Genomic DNA, 19,542 nt, shown 5'->3' with positions numbered 1-19,542 from the left:
CAAACTGTTGGAAGAGGTAAAAACAAATGTATAATGGCACTGAGACATGCCATGAAACGACACATTTTTTTTAGTTTTTTTGTTCGCACTTAAAATCTAAAAAGAAACTGTTTAGCAGAGGATGGTTTCGATCCATCGACCTCTGGGTTATGGGCCCAGCACGCTTCCGCTGCGCCACTCTGCTCTCAGCCACTTCAGAAAGACTAGAAGACTAGAACTCACAATCCATGGCTTAGGAGGCCAGTGTTATCTTAGGCCACTGGGGCACTGTTTACCTTCTGCAAACAGTACGAACTGATAGAAGCAGTAAAAACAATGTGTACTGGATAGCACTGAGAGACGCAAATAAAATTTAGCTTTCTAATTTCTGTTTGCGTTTCATTTTTAAAATCAATCTGGTTAGCAGAGGATGGTTTCGATCCATTGACCTCTGGGTTATGGGCCCAGCACGCTTCCGCTGCGCCACTCTGCTCTCAGCCACTTCAGAAAAGACTAGAACTCACAATCCATGGCTTAGGAGGCCAGTGTCTTAGGCCACTGGGGTACTGTGTAAACAGTATGACCTATACAAACTGTTGGAAGAGGTAAAAACAAATGTATAATGGCACTGAGACATGCCATGAAACGACACATTTTTTTAAAAAAAAAAATTTTTTTTGTTCGCACTTAAAATCTAAAAAGAAACTGTTTAGCAGAGGATGGTTTCGATCCATCGACCTCTGGGTTATGGGCCCAGCACGCTTCCGCTGCGCCACTCTGCTCTCAGCCACTTCAGAAAAGACTAGAACTCACAATCCATGGCTTAGGAGGCCAGTGTCTTAGGCCACTGGGGTACTGTGTAAACAGTATGACCTATACAAACTGTTGGAAGAGGTAAAAACAAATGTATAATGGCACTGAGACATGCCATGAAACGACACATTTAAAAAAAAAAATTGTTCGCACTTAAAATCTAAAAAGAAACTGTTTAGCAGAGGATGGTTTCGATCCATCGACCTCTGGGTTATGGGCCCAGCACGCTTCCGCTGCGCCACTCTGCTCTCAGCCACTTCAGAAAAGACTAGAACTCACAATCCATGGCTTAGGAGGCCAGTGTCTTAGGCCACTGGGGTACTGTGTAAACAGTATGACCTATACAAACTGTTGGAAGAGGTAAAAACAAATGTATAATGGCACTGAGACATGCCATGAAACGACACATTTAAAAAAAAAAAAAAATTTTTTTGTTCGAACTAAAATCTAAAAAGAAACTGTTTAGCAGAGGATGGTTTCGATCCATCGACCTCTGGGTTATGGGCCCAGCACGCTTCCGCTGCGCCACTCTGCTCTCAGCCACTTCAGAAAAGACTAGAACTCACAATCCATGGCTTAGGAGGCCAGTGTCTTAGGCCACTGGGGTACTGTGTAAACAGTATGACCTATACAAACTGTTGGAAGAGGTAAAAACAAATGTATAATGGCACTGAGACATGCCATGAAACGACACATTTTTTTAAAAAAAAAAAAAAATTTTGTTCGCACTTAAAATCTAAAAAGAAACTGTTTAGCAGAGGATGGTTTCGATCCATCGACCTCTGGGTTATGGGCCCAGCACGCTTCCGCTGCGCCACTCTGCTCTCAGCCACTTCAGAAAAGACTAGAACTCACAATCCATGGCTTAGGAGGCCAGTGTCTTAGGCCACTGGGGCACTGTTTACCTTCTGCAAACAGTACGAACTGATAGAAGCAGTAAAAACAATGTGTACTGGATAGCACTGAGAGATGCAAATAAAATTTAGCTTTCTAATTTCTGTTTGCGTTTCATTTTTAAAATCAATCTGGTTAGCAGAGGATGGTTTCGATCCATTGACCTCTGGGTTATGGGCCCAGCACGCTTCCGCTGCGCCACTCTGCTCTCAGCCACTTCAGAAAAGACTAGAACTCACAATCCATGGCTTAGGAGGCCAGTGTCTTAGGCCACTGGGGTACTGTGTAAACAGTATGACCTATACAAACTGTTGGAAGAGGTAAAAACAAATGTATAATGGCACTGAGACATGCCATGAAACGACACATTTTTAAAAAAAATTGTTCGCACTTAAAATCTAAAAAGAAACTGTTTAGCAGAGGATGGTTTCGATCCATCGACCTCTGGGTTATGGGCCCAGCACGCTTCCGCTGCGCCACTCTGCTCTCAGCCACTTCAGAAAAGACTAGAACTCACAATCCATGGCTTAGGAGGCCAGTGTCTTAGGCCACTGGGGTACTGTGTAAACAGTATGACCTATACAAACTGTTGGAAGAGGTAAAAACAAATGTATAATGGCACTGAGACATGCCATGAAACGACACATTTAAAAAAAAAAAAAAAAATTTGTTCGCACTTAAAATCTAAAAAAAAAGAAACTGTTTAGCAGAGGATGGTTTCGATCCATCGACCTCTGGGTTATGGGCCCAGCACGCTTCCGCTGCGCCACTCTGCTCTCAGCCACTTCAGAAAAGACTAGAACTCACAATCCATGGCTTAGGAGGCCAGTGTCTTAGGCCACTGGGGTACTGTGTAAACAGTATGACCTATACAAACTGTTGGAAGAGGTAAAAACAAATGTATAATGGCACTGAGACATGCCATGAAACGACACATTTAAAAAAAAAAAAAAAAAAATTTGTTCGCACTTAAAATCTAAAAAGAAACTGTTTAGCAGAGGATGGTTTCGATCCATCGACCTCTGGGTTATGGGCCCAGCACGCTTCCGCTGCGCCACTCTGCTCTCAGCCACTTCAGAAAAGACTAGAACTCACAATCCATGGCTTAGGAGGCCAGTGTCTTAGGCCACTGGGGTACTGTGTAAACAGTATGACCTATACAAACTGTTGGAAGAGGTAAAAACAAATGTATAATGGCACTGAGACATGCCATGAAACGACACATTTAAAAAAAAAAAAAAATTTGTTCGCACTTAAAATCTAAAAAGAAACTGTTTAGCAGAGGATGGTTTCGATCCATCGACCTCTGGGTTATGGGCCCAGCACGCTTCCGCTGCGCCACTCTGCTCTCAGCCACTTCAGAAAAGACTAGAACTCACAATCCATGGCTTAGGAGGCCAGTGTCTTAGGCCACTGGGGTACTGTGTAAACAGTATGACCTATACAAACTGTTGGAAGAGGTAAAAACAAATGTGTAATGGCACTGAGACATGCCATGAAACGACACATTTTTTTTTTTTTTTTCGCACTTAAAATCTAAAAAGAAACTGTTTAGCAGAGGATGGTTTCGATCCATCGACCTCTGGGTTATGGGCCCAGCACGCTTCCGCTGCGCCACTCTGCTCTCAGCCACTTCAGAAAAGACTAGAACTCACAATCCATGGCTTAGGAGGCCAGTGTCTTAGGCCACTGGGGTACTGTGTAAACAGTATGACCTATACAAACTGTTGGAAGAGGTAAAAACAAATGTATAATGGCACTGAGACATGCCATGAAACGACACATTTAAAAAAAAAAAAATTTGTTCGCACTTAAAATCTAAAAAGAAACTGTTTAGCAGTGGATGGTTTCGATCCATCGACCTCTGGGTTATGGGCCCAGCACGCTTCCGCTGCGCCACTCTGCTCTCAGCCACTTCAGAAAAGACTAGAACTCACAATCCATGGCTTAGGAGGCCAGTGTCTTAGGCCACTGGGGTACTGTGTAAACAGTATGACCTATACAAACTGTTGGAAGAGGTAAAAACAAATGTATAATGGCACTGAGACATGCCATGAAACGACACATTTAAAAAAAAAAAAATTTGCACTTAAAATCTAAAAAGAAACTGTTTAGCAGAGGATGGTTTCAATCCATCAACCTCTGGGTTATGGGCCCAGCACGCTTCCGCTGAGCCACTCTGCTCTCAGCCACTTCAGAAAAGACTAGAACTCACAATCCATGGCTTAGGAGGCCAGTGTCTTAGGCCACTGGGGTACTGTGTAAACAGTATGACCTATACAAACTGTTGGAAGAGGTAAAAACAAATGTATAATGGCACTGAGACATGCCATGAAACGACACATTTTTTTAAAAAAAAAAAAATTCGCACTTAAAATCTAAAAAGAAACTGTTTAGCAGAGGATGGTTTCGATCCATCGACCTCTGGGTTATGGGCCCAGCACGCTTCCGCTGCGCCACTCTGCTCTCAGCCACTTCAGAAAAGACTAGAACTCACAATCCATGGCTTAGGAGGCCAGTGTCTTAGGCCACTGGGGTACTGTGTAAACAGTATGACCTATACAAACTGTTGGAAGAGGTAAAACAAATGTATAATGGCACTGAGACATGCCATGAAACGACACATTTTTTAAAAAAAAAATTTGTTCGCACTTAAAATCTAAAAAGAAACTGTTTAGCAGAGGATGGTTTCGATCCATCGACCTCTGGGTTATGGGCCCAGCACGCTTCCGCTGCGCCACTCTGCTCTCAGCCACTTCAGAAAAGACTAGAACTCACAATCCATGGCTTAGGAGGCCAGTGTCTTAGGCCACTGGGGTACTGTGTAAACAGTATGACCTATACAAACTGTTGGAAGAGGTAAAAACAAATGTATAATGGCACTGAGACATGCCATGAAACGACACATTTAAAAAAAAAAAAAATCGCACTTAAAATCTAAAAAGAAACTGTTTAGCAGAGGATGGTTTCGATCCATCGACCTCTGGGTTATGGGCCCAGCACGCTTCCGCTGCGCCACTCTGCTCTCAGCCACTTCAGAAAAGACTAGAACTCACAATCCATGGCTTAGGAGGCCAGTGTCTTAGGCCACTGGGGTACTGTGTAAACAGTATGACCTATACAAACTGTTGGAAGAGGTAAAAACAAATGTATAATGGCACTGAGACATGCCATGAAACGACACATTTAAAAAAAAAAAAAAAAATGTTCGCACTTAAAATCTAAAAAGAAACTGTTTAGCAGAGGATGGTTTCGATCCATCGACCTCTGGGTTATGGGCCCAGCACGCTTCCGCTGCGCCACTCTGCTCTCAGCCACTTCAGAAAAGACTAGAACTCACAATCCATGGCTTAGGAGGCCAGTGTCTTAGGCCACTGGGGTACTGTGTAAACAGTATGACCTATACAAACTGTTGGAAGAGGTAAAAACAAATGTATAATGGCACTGAGACATGCCATGAAACGACACATTTTTTTAAAAAAATTTTTTGTTCGCACTTAAAATCTAAAAAGAAACTGTTTAGCAGAGGATGGTTTCGATCCATCGACCTCTGGGTTATGGGCCCAGCACGCTTCCGCTGCGCCACTCTGCTCTCTCAGCCACTTCAGAAAAGACTAGAACTCACAATCCATGGCTTAGGAGGCCAGTGTCTTAGGCCACTGGGGTACTGTGTAAACAGTATGACCTATACAAACTGTTGGAAGAGGTAAAAACAAATGTATAATGGCACTGAGACATGCCATGAAACGACACATTTTTAAAAAAAAATTGTTCGCACTTAAAATCTAAAAAGAAACTGTTTAGCAGAGGATGGTTTCGATCCATCGACCTCTGGGTTATGGGCCCAGCACGCTTCCGCTGCGCCACTCTGCTCTCAGCCACTTCAGAAAAGACTAGAACTCACAATCCATGGCTTAGGAGGCCAGTGTCTTAGGCCACTGGGGTACTGTGTAAACAGTATGACCTATACAAACTGTTGGAAGAGGTAAAAACAAATGTATAATGGCACTGAGACATGCCATGAAACGACACATTTAAAAAAAAAAAAATTTGTTCGCACTTAAAATCTAAAAAGAAACTGTTTAGAAGAGGATGGTTTCGATCCATCGACCTCTGGGTTATGGGCCCAGCACGCTTCCGCTGCTCCACTCTGCTCTCAGCCACTTCAGAAAAGACTAGAACTCACAATCCATGGCTTAGGAGGCCAGTGTCTTAGGCCACTGGGGTACTGTGTAAACAGTATGACCTATACAAACTGTTGGAAGAGGTAAAAACAAATGTATAATGGCAATGAGACATGCCATGAAACGACACATTTTTAAATTTTTTTTGTTCGCACTTAAAATCTAAAAAGAAACTTTTTAGAAGAGGATGGTTTCGATCCATCGACCTCTGGGTTATGGGCCCAGCACGCTTCCGCTGCTCCACTCTGCTCTCAGCCACTTCAGAAAAGACTAGAACTCACAATCCATGGCTTAGGAGGCCAGTGTCTTAGGCCACTGGGGTACTGTGTAAACAGTATGACCTATACAAACTGTTGGAAGAGGTAAAAACAAATGTATAATGGCACTGAGACATGCCATGAAACGACACATTTAAAAAAATTTGTTCGCACTTAAAATCTAAAAAGAAACTGTTTAGCAGAGGATGGTTTCGATCCATCGACCTCTGGGTTATGGGCCCAGCACGCTTCCGCTGCGCCACTCTGCTCTCAGCCACTTCAAAAAAAAGACTAGAACTCACAATCCATGGCTTAGGAGGCCAGTGTCTTAGGCCACTGGGGTACTGTGTAAACAGTATGACCTATACAAACTGTTGGAAGAGGTAAAAACAAATGTATAATGGCACTGAGACATGCCATGAAACGACACATTTTTTTTTTAAATTTGTTCGCACTTAAAATCTAAAAAGAAACTGTTTAGCAGAGGATGGTTTCGATCCATCGACCTCTGGGTTATGGGCCCAGCACGCTTCTGCTGCGCCACTCTGCTCTCAGTCACTTCAGAAAAGACTAGAACTCACAATCCATGGCTTAGGAGGCCAGTGTCTTAGGCCACTGGGGTACTGTGTAAACAGTATGACCTATACAAACTGTTTGAAGAGGTAAAAACAAATGTATAATGGCACTGAGACATGCCATGAAACGACACATTTAAAAAAAAAATTTTGTTCGCACTTAAAATCTAAAAAGAAACTGTTTAGCAGAGGATGGTTTCGATCCATCGACCTCTGGGTTATGGGCCCAGCACGCTTCCGCTGCGCCACTCTGCTCTCAGCCACTTCAGAAAAGACTAGAACTCACAATCCATGGCTTAGGAGGCCAGTGTCTTAGGCCACTGGGGTACTGTGTAAACAGTATGACCTATACAAACTGTTGGAAGAGGTAAAAACAAATGTATAATGGCACTGAGACATGCCATGAAACGACACATTTAAAAAAAAAAAATTTTCGCACTTAAAATCTAAAAAGAAACTGTTTAGCAGAGGATGGTTTCGATCCATCGACCTCTGGGTTATGGGCCCAGCACGCTTCCGCTGCGCCACTCTGCTCTCAGCCACTTCAGAAAAGACTAGAACTCACAATCCATGGCTTAGGAGGCCAGTGTCTTAGGCCACTGGGGTACTGTGTAAACAGTATGACCTATACAAACTGTTGGAAGAGGTAAAAACAAATGTATAATGGCACTGAGACATGCCATGAAACGACACATTTTAAAAAATAAATGTGTTCGCAGTTAAAATCTAAAAATAAACTGTTTAGCAGAGGATTGTTTCGATCCATCGACCTCTGGGTTATGGGCCCAGCACGCTTCCGCTGCGCCACTCTGCTCTCAGCCAGTTCAGAAAAGACTAGAACTCACAATCCATGGCTTAGGAGGCCAGTGTCTTAGGCCACTGGGGTACTGTGTAAACAGTATGACCTATACAAACTGTTGGAAGAGGTAAAAACAAATGTATAATGGCACTGAGACATGCCATGAAACGACACATTTAAAAAAAAAAAAAAAAAATTTTCGCACTTAAAATCTAAAAAGAAACTGTTTAGCAGAGGATGGTTTCGATCCATCGACCTCTGGGTTATGGGCCCAGCACGCTTCCGCTGCGCCACTCTGCTCTCAGCCACTTCAGAAAAGACTAGAACTCACAATCCATGGCTTAGGAGGCCAGTGTCTTAGGCCACTGGGGTACTGTGTAAACAGTATGACCTATACAAACTGTTGGAAGAGGTAAAAACAAATGTATAATGGCACTGAGACATGCCATGAAACGACACATTTAAAAAAAAAAATTTGTTCGCACTTAAAATCTAAAAAGAAACTGTTTAGCAGAGGATGGTTTCGATCCATCGACCTCTGGGTTATGGGCCCAGCACGCTTCCGCTGCGCCACTCTGCTCTCAGCCACTTCAGAAAAGACTAGAACTCACAATCCATGGCTTAGGAGGCCAGTGTCTTAGGCCACTGGGGTACTGTGTAAACAGTATGACCTATACAAACTGTTGGAAGAGGTAAAAACAAATGTATAATGGCACTGAGACATGCCATGAAACGACACATTTAAAAAAAAAAATTGTTCGCACTTAAAATCTAAAAAGAAACTGTTTAGCAGAGGATGGTTTCGATCCATCGACCTCTGGGTTATGGGCCCAGCACGCTTCCGCTGCGCCACTCTGCTCTCAGCCACTTCAGAAAAGACTAGAACTCACAATCCATGGCTTAGGAGGCCAGTGTCTTAGGCCACTGGGGTACTGTGTAAACAGTATGACCTATACAAACTGTTGGAAGAGGTAAAAACAAATGTATAATGGCACTGAGACATGCCATGAAACGACACATTTAAAAAAAAAAAAAAAAAATTTTTGTTCGCACTTAAAATCTAAAAAGAAACTGTTTAGCAGAGGATGGTTTCGATCCATCGACCTCTGGGTTATGGGCCCAGCACGCTTCCGCTGCGCCACTCTGCTCTCAGCCACTTCAGAAAAGACTAGAACTCACAATCCATGGCTTAGGAGGCCAGTGTCTTAGGCCACTGGGGTACTGTGTAAACAGTATGACCTATACAAACTGTTGGAAGAGGTAAAAACAAATGTATAATGGCACTGAGACATGCCATGAAAACGACACATTTTTTTAAAAAAAAATTTTTTTGTTCGCACTTAAAATCTAAAAAGAAACTGTTTAGCAGAGGATGGTTTCGATCCATCGACCTCTGGGTTATGGGCCCAGCACGCTTCCGCTGCGCCACTCTGCTCTCAGCCACTTCAGAAAAGACTAGAACTCACAATCCATGGCTTAGGAGGCCAGTGTCTTAGGCCACTGGGGTACTGTGTAAACAGTATGACCTATACAAACTGTTGGAAGAGGTAAAAACAAATGTATAATGGCACTGAGACATGCCATGAAACGACACATTTTTTTAAAAAAAAAAAATTTTTGTTCGCACTTAAAATCTAAAAAGAAACTGTTTAGCAGAGGATGGTTTCGATCCATCGACCTCTGGGTTATGGGCCCAGCACGCTTCCGCTGCGCCACTCTGCTCTCAGCCACTTCAGAAAAGACTAGAACTCACAATCCATGGCTTAGGAGGCCAGTGTCTTAGGCCACTGGGGTACTGTGTAAACAGTATGACCTATACAAACTGTTGGAAGAGGTAAAAACAAATGTATAATGGCACTGAGACATGCCATGAAACGACACATTTAAAAAAAAAAAAAATCGCACTTAAAATCTAAAAAGAAACTGTTTAGCAGAGGATGGTTTCGATCCATCGACCTCTGGGTTATGGGCCCAGCACGCTTCCGCTGCGCCACTCTGCTCTCAGCCACTTCAGAAAAGACTAGAACTCACAATCCATGGCTTAGGAGGCCAGTGTCTTAGGCCACTGGGGTACTGTGTAAACAGTATGACCTATACAAACTGTTGGAAGAGGTAAAAACAAATGTATAATGGCACTGAGACATGCCATGAAACGACACATTTAAAAAAAAAAAAAATTTTGTTCGCACTTAAAATCTAAAAAGAAACTGTTTAGCAGAGGATGGTTTCGATCCATCGACCTCTGGGTTATGGGCCCAGCACGCTTCCGCTGCGCCACTCTGCTCTCAGCCACTTCAGAAAAGACTAGAACTCACAATCCATGGCTTAGGAGGCCAGTGTCTTAGGCCACTGGGGTACTGTGTAAACAGTATGACCTATACAAACTGTTGGAAGAGGTAAAAACAAATGTATAATGGCACTGAGACATGCCATGAAACGACACATTTAAAAAAAAAAAATTCGCACTTAAAATCTAAAAAGAAACTGTTTAGCAGAGGATGGTTTCGATCCATCGACCTCTGGGTTATGGGCCCAGCACGCTTCCGCTGCGCCACTCTGCTCTCAGCCACTTCAGAAAAGACTAGAACTCACAATCCATGGCTTAGGAGGCCAGTGTCTTAGGCCACTGGGGTACTGTGTAAACAGTATGACCTATACAAACTGTTGGAAGAGGTAAAAACAAATGTATAATGGCACTGAGACATGCCATGAAACGACACATTTAAAAAAAAAAAAAATTTTTTGTTCGCACTTAAAATCTAAAAAGAAACTGTTTAGCAGAGGATGGTTTCGATCCATCGACCTCTGGGTTATGGGCCCAGCAGCTTCCGCTGCGCCACTCTGCTCTCAGCCACTTCAGAAAAGACTAGAACTCACAATCCATGGCTTAGGAGGCCAGTGTCTTAGGCCACTGGGGTACTGTGTAAACAGTATGACCTATACAAACTGTTGGAAGAGGTAAAAACAAATGTATAATGGCACTGAGACATGCCATGAAACGACACATTTAAAAAAAAAAAAAAAATTGTTCGCACTTAAAATCTAAAAAGAAACTGTTTAGCAGAGGATGGTTTCGATCCATCGACCTCTGGGTTATGGGCCCAGCACGCTTCCGCTGCGCCACTCTGCTCTCAGCCACTTCAGAAAAGACTAGAACTCACAATCCATGGCTTAGGAGGCCAGTGTCTTAGGCCACTGGGGTACTGTGTAAACAGTATGACCTATACAAACTGTTGGAAGAGGTAAAAACAAATGTATAATGGCACTGAGACATGCCATGAAACGACACATTTAAAAAAAAAAAAAAAACTTGTTCGCACTTAAAATCTAAAAAACTGTTTAGCAGAGGATGGTTTCGATCCATCGACCTCTGGGTTATGGGCCCAGCACGCTTCCGCTGCGCCACTCTGCTCTCAGCCACTTCAGAAAAGACTAGAACTCACAATCCATGGCTTAGGAGGCCAGTGTCTTAGGCCACTGGGGTACTGTGTAAACAGTATGACCTATACAAACTGTTGGAAGAGGTAAAAACAAATGTATAATGGCACTGAGACATGCCATGAAACGACACATTTAAAAAAAAAAAAAAAAAATTTTTTTTCGCACTTAAAATCTAAAAAGAAACTGTTTAGCAGAGGATGGTTTCGATCCATCGACCTCTGGGTTATGGGCCCAGCACGCTTCCGCTGCGCCACTCTGCTCTCAGCCACTTCAGAAAAGACTAGAACTCACAATCCATGGCTTAGGAGGCCAGTGTCTTAGGCCACTGGGGTACTGTGTAAACAGTATGACCTATACAAACTGTTGGAAGAGGTAAAAACAAATGTATAATGGCACTGAGACATGCCATGAAATGACACATTTAAAAAAAAAATTCGTTCGCACTTAAAATCTAAAAAGAAACTGTTTAGCAGAGGATGGTTTCGATCCATCGACCTCTGGGTTATGGGCCCAGCACGCTTCCGCTGCGCCACTCTGCTCTCAGCCACTTCAAAAAAGACTAGAACTCACAATCCATGGCTTAGGAGGCCAGTGTCTTAGGCCAATGGGGTACTGTGTAAACAGTATGACCTATACAAACTGTTGGAAGAGGTAAAAACAAATGTGTAATGGCACTGAGACATGCCATGAAACGACACATTTTTTTAAAAAAAAAAAAAAAATTTGTTCGCACTTAAAATCTAAAAAGAAACTGTTTAGCAGAGGATGGTTTCGATCCATCGACCTCTGGGTTATGGGCCCAGCACGCTTCCGCTGCGCCACTCTGCTCTCAGCCACTTCAGAAAAGACTAGAACTCACAATCCATGGCTTAGGAGGCCAGTGTCTTAGGCCACTGGGGTACTGTGTAAACAGTATGACCTATACAAACTGTTGGAAGAGGTAAAAACAAATGTATAATGGCACTGAGACATGCCATGAAACGACACATTTAAAAAAAAAAAAAATTGTTCGCACTTAAAATCTAAAAAGAAACTGTTTAGCAGAGGATGGTTTCGATCCATCGACCTCTGGGTTATGGGCCCAGCACGCTTCCGCTGCGCCACTCTGCTCTCAGCCACTTCAGAAAAGACTAGAACTCACAATCCATGGCTTAGGAGGCCAGTGTCTTAGGCCACTGGGGTACTGTGTAAACAGTATGACCTATACAAACTGTTGGAAGAGGTAAAAACAAATGTATAATGGCACTGAGACATGCCATGAAACGACACATTTAAAAAAAAAATTTGTTCGCACTTAAAATCTAAAAAGAAACTGTTTAGCAGAGGATGGTTTCGATCCATCGACCTCTGGGTTATGGGCCCAGCACGCTTCCGCTGCGCCACTCTGCTCTCAGCCACTTCAGAAAAGACTAGAACTCACAATCCATGGCTTAGGAGGCCAGTGTCTTAGGCCACTGGGGTACTGTGTAAACAGTATGACCTATACAAACTGTTGGAAGAGGTAAAAACAAATGTATAATGGCACTGAGACATGCCATGAAACGACACATTTAAAAAAAAAATTTGTTCGCACTTAAAATCTAAAAAGAAACTGTTTAGCAGAGGATGGTTTCGATCCATCGACCTCTGGGTTATGGGCCCAGCACGCTTCCGCTGCGCCACTCTGCTCTCAGCCACTTCAGAAAAGACTAGAACTCACAATCCATGGCTTAGGAGGCCAGTGTCTTAGGCCACTGGGGTACTGTGTAAACAGTATGACCTATACAAACTGTTGGAAGAGGTAAAAACAAATGTATAATGGCACTGAGACATGCCATGAAACGACACATTTTTTTTTTTTTTTTTGTTCGCACTTAAAATCTAAAAAGAAACTGTTTAGCAGAGGATGGTTTCGATCCATCGACCTCTGGGTTATGGGCCCACACGCTTCCGCTGCGCCACTCTGCTCTCAGCCACTTCAGAAAAGACTAGAACTCACAATCCATGGCTTAGGAGGCCAGTGTCTTAGGCCACTGGGGTACTGTGTAAACAGTATGACCTATACAAACTGTTGGAAGAGGTAAAAACAAATGTATAATGGCACTGAGACATGCCATGAAACGACACATTTTTTTTAAAAATTTGTTCGCACTTAAAATCTAAAAAGAAACTGTTTAGCAGAGGATGGTTTCGATCCATCGACCTCTGGGTTATGGGCCCAGCACGCTTCCGCTGCGCCACTCTGCTCTCAGCCACTTCAGAAAAGACTAGAACTCACAATCCATGGCTTAGGAGGCCAGTGTCTTAGGCCACTGGGGTACTGTGTAAACAGTATGACCTATACAAACTGTTGGAAGAGGTAAAAACAAATGTATAATGGCACTGAGACATGCCATGAAACGACACATTTTTTTATTTTTTTTGTTCGCACTTAAAATAAACTGTTTAGCAGAGGATGGTTTCGATCCATCGACCTCTGGGTTATGGGCCCAGCACGCTTCCGCTGCGCCACTCTGCTCTCAGCCACTTCAGAAAAGACTAGAACTCACAATCCATGGCTTAGGAGGCCAGTGTCTTAGGCCACTGGGGTACTGTGTAAACAGTATGACCTATACAAACTGTTGGAAGAGGTAAAAACAAATGTATAATGGCACTGAGACATGCCATGAAACGACACATTTAAAAAAAAAAAAAATGTTCGCACTTAAAATCTAAAAAGAAACTGTTTAGCAGAGGATGGTTTCGATCCATCGACCTCTGGGTTATGGGCCCAGCACGCTTCCGCTGCGCCACTCTGCTCTCAGCCACTTCAGAAAAGACTAGAACTCACAATCCATGGCTTAGGAGGCCAGTGTCTTAGGCCACTGGGGTACTGTGTAAACAGTATGACCTATACAAACTGTTGGAAGAGGTAAAAACAAATGTATAATGGCACTGAGACATGCCATGAAACGACACATTTAAAAAAAAAAATTTTTTTTTTTGTTCGCACTTAAAATCTAAAAAGAAACTGTTTAGCAGAGGATGGTTTCGATCCATCGACCTCTGGGTTATGGGCCCAGCACGCTTCCGCTGCGCCACTCTGCTCTCAGCCACTTCAGAAAAGACTAGAACTCACAATCCATGGCTTAGGAGGCCAGTGTCTTAGGCCACTGGGGTACTGTGTAAACAGTATGACCTATACAAACTGTTGGAAGAGGTAAAAACAAATGTATAATGGCACTGAGACATGCCATGAAACGACACATTTAAAAAAAAAAAAAATTGTTCGCACTTAAAATCTAAAAAGAAACTGTTTAGCAGAGGATGGTTTCGATCCATCGACCTCTGGGTTATGGGCCCAGCACGCTTCCGCTGCGCCACTCTGCTCTCAGCCACTTCAGAAAAGACTAGAACTCACAATCCATGGCTTAGGAGGCCAGTGTCTTAGGCCACTGGGGTACTGTGTAAACAGTATGACCTATACAAACTGTTGGAAGAGGTAAAAACAAATGTATAATGGCACTGAGACATGCCATGAAACGACACATTTTTAAAAAAAATTTTCGTTCACACTTAAAATCTAAAAAGAAACTGTTTAGCAGAGGATGGTTTCGATCCATCGACCTCTGGGTTATGGGCCCAGCACGCTTCCGCTGCGCCACTCTGCTCTCAGCCACTTCAGAAAAGACTAGAACTCACAATCCATGGCTTAGGAGGCCAGTGTCTTAGGCCACTGGGGTACTGTGTAAACAGTATGACCTATACAAACTGTTGGAAGAGGTAAAAACAAATGTATAATGGCACTGAGACATGCCATGAAACGACACATTTTTTTAAAAAAAAAAATTTGTTCGCACTTAAAATCTAAAAAGAAACTGTTTAGCAGAGGATGGTTTCGATCCATCGACCTCTGGGTTATGGGCCCAGCACGCTTCCGCTGCGCCACTCTGCTCTCAGCCACTTCAGAAAAGACTAGAACTCACAATCCATGGCTTAGGAGGCCAGTGTCTTAGGCCACTGGGGTACTGTGTAAACAGTATGACCTATACAAACTGTTGGAAGAGGTAAAAACAAATGTATAATGGCACTGAGACATGCCATGAAACGACACATTTTTTTAAAAAAAAAAAAAATTGTTCGCACTTAAAATCTAAAAAGAAACTGTTTAGCAGAGGATGGTTTCGATCCATCGACCTCTGGGTTATGGGCCAGCACGCTTCCGCTGCGCCACTCTGCTCTCAGCCACTTCAGAAAAGACTAGAACTCACAATCCATGGCTTAGGAGGCCAGTGTCTTAGGCCACTGGGGTACTGTGTAAACAGTATGACCTATACAAACTGTTGGAAGAGGTAAAAACAAATGTGTAATGGCACTGAGACATGCCATGAAATGACACATTTTTTTAGTATTTTTTGTTCGCACTTAAAATCTAAAAAGAAACTGTTTAGCAGAGGATGGTTTCGATCCATCGACCTCTGGGTTATGGGCCCAGCACGCTTCCGCTGCGCCACTCTGCTCTCAGCCACTTCAGAAAAGACTAGAACTCACAATCCATGGCTTAGGAGGCCAGTGTCTTAGGCCACTGGGGTACTGTGTAAACAGTATGACCTATACAAACTGTTGGAAGAGGTAAAAACAAATGTATAATGGCACTGAGACATGCCATGAAACGACACATTTTTTTAAAAAAAATTTTTTTGTTCGCACTTAAAATCTAAAAAGAAACTGTTTAGCAGAGGATGGTTTCGATCCATCGACCTCTGGGTTATGGGCCCAGCACGCTTCCGCTGCGCCACTCTGCTCTCAGCCACTTCAGAAAAGACTAGAACTCACAATCCATGGCTTAGGAGGCCAGTGTCTTAGGCCACTGGGGTACTGTGTAAACAGTATGACCTATACAAACTGTTGGAAGAGGTAAAAACAAATGTATAATGGCACTGAGACATGCCATGAAACGACACATTTAAAAAAAAAAAAAAAAAATTGTTCGCACTTAAAATCTAAAAAGAAACTGTTTAGCAGAGGATGGTTTCGATCCATCGACCTCTGGGTTATGGGCCCAGCACGCTTCCGCTGCGCCACTCTGCTCTCAGCCACTTCAGAAAAGACTAGAACTCACAATCCATGGCTTAGGAGGCCAGTGTCTTAGGCCACTGGGGTACTGTGTAAACAGTATGACCTATACAAACTGTTGGAAGAGGTAAAAACAAATGTATAATGGCACTGAGACATGCCATGAAACGACACATTTTAAAAAAAAAATTGTTCGCACTTAAAATCTAAAAAGAAACTGTTTAGCAGAGGATGGTTTCGATCCATCGACCTCTGGGTTATGGGCCCAGCACGCTTCCGCTGCGCCACTCTGCTCTCAGCCACTTCAGAAAAGACTAGAACTCACAATCCATGGCTTAGGAGGCCAGTGTCTTAGGCCACTGGGGTACTGTGTAAACAGTATGACCTATACAAACTGTTGGAAGAGGTAAAAACAAATGTATAATGGCACTGAGACATGCCATGAAACGACACATTTAAAAAAAAAAATTGTTCGCACTTAAAATCTAAAAAGAAACTGTTTAGCAGAGGATGGTTTCGATCCATCGACCTCTGGGTTATGGGCCCAGCACGCTTCCGCTGCGCCACTCTGCTCTCAGCCACTTCAGAAAAGACTAGAACTCACAATCCATGGCTTAGGAGGCCAGTGTCTTAGGCCACTGGGGCACTGTTTACCTTCTGCAAACAGTACGAACTGATAGAAGCAGTAAAAACAATGTGTACTGGATGAGCACTGAGAGACGCAAATAAAATTTAGCTTTCTAATTTCTGTTTGCGTTTCATTTTTAAAATCAATCTGGTTAGCAGAGGATGGTTTCGATCCATTGACCTCTGGGTTATGGGCCCAGCACGCTTCCGCTGCGCCACTCTGCTCTCAGCCACTTCAGAAAAGACTAGAACTCACAATCCATGGCTTAGGAGGCCAGTGTCTTAGGCCACTGGGGTACTGTGTAAACAGTATGACCTATACAAACTGTTGGAAGAGGTAAAAACAAATGTATAATGGCACTGAGACATGCCATGAAACGACACATTTTTTTTTTTTTTTTTGTTCGCACTTAAAATCTAAAAAGAAACTGTTTAGCAGAGGATGGTTTCGATCCATCGACCTCTGGGTTATGGGCCCAGCACGCTTCCGCTGCGCCACTCTGCTCTCAGCCACTTCAGAAAAGACTAGAACTCACAATCCATGGCTTAGGAGGCCAGTGTCTTAGGCCACTGGGGTACTGTGTAAACAGTATGACCTATACAAACTGTTGGAAGAGGTAAAAACAAATGTATAATGGCACTGAGACATGCCATGAAACGACACATTTTTTTTATTTTTTTTGTTCGCACTTAAAATCTAAAAAGAAACTGTTTAGCAGAGGATGGTTTCGATCCATCGACCTCTGGGTTATGGGCCCAGCACGCTTCCGCTGCGCCACTCTGCTCTCAGCCACTTCAGAAAAGACTAGAACTCACAATCCATGGCTTAGGAGGCCAGTGTCTTAGGCCACTGGGGTACTGTGTAAACAGTATGACCTATACAAACTGTTGGAAGAGGTAAAAACAAATGTATAATGGCACTGAGACATGCCATGAAACGACACATTTAAAAAAAAAAAAAACTTTGTTTTTTTGTTCACTTAAAATCTAAAAAGAAACTGTTTAGCAGAGGATGGTTTCGATCCATCGACCTCTGGGTTATGGGCCCAGCACGCTTCCGCTGCGCCACTCTGCTCTCAGCCACTTCAGAAAAGACTAGAACTCACAATCCATGGCTTAGGAGGCCAGTGTCTTAGGCCACTGGGGTACTGTGTAAACAGTATGACCTATACAAACTGTTGGAAGAGGTAAAAACAAATGTATAATGGCACTGAGACATGCCATGAAACGACACATTTAAAAAAAAAAAATTTTTTTGTTCGCACTTAAAATCTAAAAAAAAACTGTTTAGCAGAGGATGGTTTCGATCCATCGACCTCTGGGTTATGGGCCCAGCACGCTTCCGCTGCGCCACTCTGCTCTCAGCCACTTCAGAAAAGACTAGAACTCACAATCCATGGCTTAGGAGGCCAGTGTCTTAGGCCACTGGGGCACTGTTTACCTTCTGCAAACAGTACACTGAACATGATAGAAGCAGTAAAAACAATGTGTACTGGATAGCACTGAGAGACGCAAATAAAATTTTTCTAATTTCTGTTTGCGTTAAAATCTAAAAAGAAAATCTGTTTAGCAGAGGATGGTTTCGATCCATCGACCTCTGGGTTATGGGCCCAGCACGCTTCCGCTGCGCCACTCTGCTCTCAGCCACTTCAGAAAAGACTAGAACTCACAATCCATGGCTTAGGAGGCCAGTGTCTTAGGCCACTGGGGTACTGTGTAAACAGTATGACCTATACAAACTGTTGGAAGAGGTAAAAACAAATGTATAATGGCACTGAGACATGCCATGAAACCTGGCATTTTTTTTATTTTTTTTTTGTTCGCACTTAAAATCTAAAAAGAAACTGTTTAGCAGAGGATGGTTTCGATCCATCGACCTCTGGGTTATGGGCCCAGCACGCTTCCGCTGCGCCACTCTGCTCTCAGCCACTTCAGAAAAGACTAGAACTCACAATCCATGGCTTAGGAGGCCAGTTTTAGGCCACTGGGGCACTGTTTACCTTCTGCAAACAAAACTGATTGAAGAGTTGTGTACTGGATGGCACTGAGAGACCATGAAATAAAATTTAGCTTTCTAAAAAAAAGAAACTGTTTAGCAGAGGATGGTTTCGATCCATCGACCTCTGGGTTATGGGCCCAGCACGCTTCCGCTGCGCCACTCTGCTCTCAGCCACTTCAGAAAAGACTAGAACTCACAATCCATGGCTTAGGAGGCCAGTGTCTTAGGCCACTGGGGTACTGTGTAAACAGTATGACCTATACAAACTGTTGGAAGAGGTAAAAACAAATGTATAATGGCACTGAGACATGCCATGAAACGACACATTTTTAAAAAAAAATTGTTCGCACTTAAAATCTAAAAAGAAACTGTTTAGCAGAGGATGGTTTCGATCCATCGACCTCTGGGTTATGGGCCCAGCACGCTTCCGCTGCGCCACTCTGCTCTCAGCCACTTCAGAAAAGACTAGAACTCACAATCCATGGCTTAGGAGGCCAGTGTCTTAGGCCACTGGGGTACTGTGTAAACAGTATGACCTATACAAACTGTTGGAAGAGGTAAAAACAAATGTATAATGGCACTGAGACATGCCATGAAACGACACATTTAAAAAAAAAAAATTTGTTCGCACTTAAAATCTAAAAAGAAACTGTTTAGCAGAGGATGGTTTCGATCCATCGACCTCTGGGTTATGGGCCCAGCACGCTTCCGCTGCGCCACTCTGCTCTCAGCCACTTCAGAAAAGACTAGAACTCACAATCCATGGCTTAGGAGGCCAGTGTCTTAGGCCACTGGGGTACTGTGTAAACAGTATGACCTATACAAACTGTTGGAAGAGGTAAAAACAAATGTATAATGGCACTGAGACATGCCATGAAACGACACATTTTTTTATTTTTTTTTGTTCGCACTTAAAATCTAAAAAGAAACTGTTTAGCAG

This window comes from Oncorhynchus tshawytscha, unplaced genomic scaffold (genome assembly GCF_018296145.1).
Source record: "Oncorhynchus tshawytscha isolate Ot180627B unplaced genomic scaffold, Otsh_v2.0 Un_scaffold_339_pilon_pilon, whole genome shotgun sequence".
In the NCBI taxonomy this organism is placed as follows: Eukaryota; Metazoa; Chordata; class Actinopteri; order Salmoniformes; family Salmonidae; genus Oncorhynchus; species Oncorhynchus tshawytscha.
The sequence above is the reverse complement of the archived record's forward strand: the minus strand, read 5'-3'. Positions refer to the sequence as shown.